Source organism: Mus caroli, chromosome 7, assembly GCF_900094665.2.
Source record: "Mus caroli chromosome 7, CAROLI_EIJ_v1.1, whole genome shotgun sequence".
In the NCBI taxonomy this organism is placed as follows: Eukaryota; Metazoa; Chordata; class Mammalia; order Rodentia; family Muridae; genus Mus; species Mus caroli.
In genome coordinates, this window is record NC_034576.1 from 14,859,848 (window position 1) to 14,862,791 (window position 2,944).

Here is a 2,944-nt window from a genome sequence, read left to right on the forward strand (position 1 = left end):
AAGGGGGGAAAAAAGAAATGGGCCTCTTCTCATGGTGCTTCCCAGGGAACCTGCTCATTTTTGCCCAGTGATGTCACCTAATTCCTCCTATTTTTTTTTTTTTTTTTTTTTTTTTTTTTTTTTTTTTTTGAAACAGGGTCCTTATAGATGTCCCTGACGTCCTGGATCTCACTGTACAGACAAGCCTGGCTTCCTAATCACAGAGAGCCACGTGCCAATTGTTTCTGAGTCCTAGAATTAAAGGTTTGGTCCAAACACCCAATATTGTTTGTTACACCTTCTAGATGCCTGTGCCGCTTTTGAGTCAGAATACTCACCAGCACCACCATGCGCTATCTAGGCCACGGCAAACCTCACTCTGGTCCCACGGTCACTGGAGAGCCCATTGTAACTTTCCCCTAGTCCTACATGCACACGTTTAATGAGAAAGAAATCTGAGAAACTCCAAAGTCCCCACCTCCTACAGTAAACCCTCTCATCAATTGATCCAGGCTTTCTGCATGACACAGGACTCGGGCCTGGGCCTAGAATGGAGAACAGAGCACCTGGGGCCTCCTGCTTGCTCATTCACAGACCGCCCCTATCCCTGCACTTGACTGATCCTCAGTGTTCACAACTACGGGAGAAACGTACACAGCTCCTAAATTTACACAATTTCTTCTGCCTCTCTACAGGGCCTATTTTAGACTTCACCAATCAAACACCCATACAAGCTACAGAATGTACTCAAGTCTCCTCCTTCACTAGCTCTCAATCTTCTGCACCATGATTCCCACTTCACCCAGCAACTTTAAACATTTCATTCAGCCCGGCAACTTACCTGAAATCAGAGAGAGGGTTGCTGTAGTTTGCCCAATCCTCTGTTTGACTTCTACTCAAAGGACCTGCAGTTAGGTTTCTCTCCAAACTTGAATTCAATGCCCCTCCCACATTTTGGTTCCTCCCACTCTGCAGACATTCAAATCAATTATCCTCACCCACCCTTTGGTGCCACACTGGTCTCAGCTTGAACTTTCAGAGTTTTAGTTTTTGGGTTTTTTAATTATATTTTATTTTTTACTTATTCACTGCCCCCCCTTCCCGTCACACACACACATACACACACACACAATCCATTCAACACCCCCACCCCCACCTTCCATTCCCCCATCTCCTTCTCCTCTGAGTGAGTGGGAGGTCTGAGTGGGTATCAAATCTCTACTAGGCTAAGCACTTTCTCTCCCACTGACACAAGACAAGATTAGAAGAAGATATCCTACATACAGGCAAGAGCTTTTGGGATAGCTCCTGTTCCAGTTGCTCTGGACCCACATGAAGACCAACCTGCACATCTGCTACATACGTGCAAGGAGGCCTAGGTCCATGTTCTTTGGATGGTGGTTCAGTCACTGGGAAGCTTTCTTCACATCTACTGAGGTTTAAATTTTACCACAAAATTGAACACAAATTTAACCAAATAGAATCTTGTGAGGCTATTGCCATCCTGTGAACAACCTCAATATTTTCTGGAAAAGAGGGGGAGAGGGGGAGGGGGAAGGAGGGGGAGAGAGGGGGAAGGGGGGGGGGGGGGAGGGGGGGGGGGGGGGGGGGGGGGGGGGGGGGGGGGGGGGGGGGGGGGGGGGGGGGGGGGGGGGGGGGGGGGGGAGGGGGGGGGGGGGGGGGGGAGGGGCAGGGGGAAAGGGAGAGGCATTAAGGGTTTGCCTACCTGGTTGAGCTCTTGGTTTTGTTGATTCTTTATATTTTTCCTCATTGTTTCTAATTGCTTGATTTCAGCCCTAAGTCTGATTATCTCCAAGGAAATAATCAGGAGGAGTGCCTGCTTATTCTTACACCTTCCTGGCTGTAACACCATTCAGCCAGAATACCACCTACTTGTCCTGCATGCATATCTTTAAAGAGAAATAAATCAGGGAAGTCCCATAGTCCCTGCCTTATACATACAAGCCTCTCCATCAACCACCAGATATTCCTATGGGTAGAAGCTCCCATCCTATCCACCCAACCTACAAAGAAACTTCATGCCAAATTCACCCTATTCATCAGCAAGCTCTCCCATCTTTCCCATGTTGTTCTTGGAGCTAAAAGTTTACTCCAAAAGGCTGACCTGAAATTTCTTTTTCATCAGGAACCTTTTCAGCCTCCCCATTTTTTATCCTTTCACACTTAGGAAACCATCCCACCAAGAAGCTCCGCTCAGTCTGCTGCTAAAACCATACGGAATCATGACCACATTCTGGACATCTTTCTTTATTGAGCAGAGATAAATAGTACCATTTTGCTTGGGAACTGACAATCTAACAGAATACTTGGTACTGCTGTTTGTACTACAGCCAGAAAGATGCATCTTCCTTGGAAGTGACCATCTCAGAAAAGGGACCTCCATATAGTTTATAGCTCATGGATCCTGCCCATTCCTTCCCATTTCTGGAGACTCTTCATTGCTTTTGTTCTATTCTTTCATTTCCAATTCATCCAAGATCTGTTTACATGGCCATGAACCTCCTGAATCTCACTATATAGACCAGGCTGGCCTGAAAATTACAAACATCCAGCTGCCTTTGGCTCCTGAATGCTAGGATTAAAGGTGTAGACAAACACAACTAGCTTTCTCCACCCTTTATACTGTCCAAGGGCCTGCTCTGCATTCCATCTTGTTAATCGGGTGTATGAAAACAGACACATGTGACCGTGTGAGCACGTAAGTCCAGAAGAGGGTGGAAGAGCCCTGCATTGGAGGTCCTGAAAGTGGGGAGACAAAGAACATAGTTGCAGGAACTGAACAGGGTGCTCTGAGCCATCACAAGCACCGAAGATTTTAATTTTCTTAGATATTGTGGCAGACTGTAAAGTAGTAACAGAGATATGTGGAGTTGTATTAAAATCACTTTGTTGATTTAAAGATAAAGTATGAATAACACAATAGATTACTTTAACTCATTAATTG

General features: G+C 46.0%; 1 protein-coding gene across 1 annotated transcript in view; it reads right to left on the minus strand.

Annotated features, from left to right (window-relative positions):
• Positions 1 to 867, minus strand: part of LOC110299303 (homeobox protein MSX-1-like) — a 4,980-nt gene extending 4,113 nt beyond the window's left edge. The window contains exon 1 of the mRNA XM_021168975.1: positions 821 to 867. The gene's annotated coding sequence lies outside the window, so the exon portion shown is untranslated. The remainder of the gene's footprint in view (positions 1 to 820) is intronic.
• Between the last annotated feature and the right edge of the window lie 2,077 nt (positions 868 to 2,944).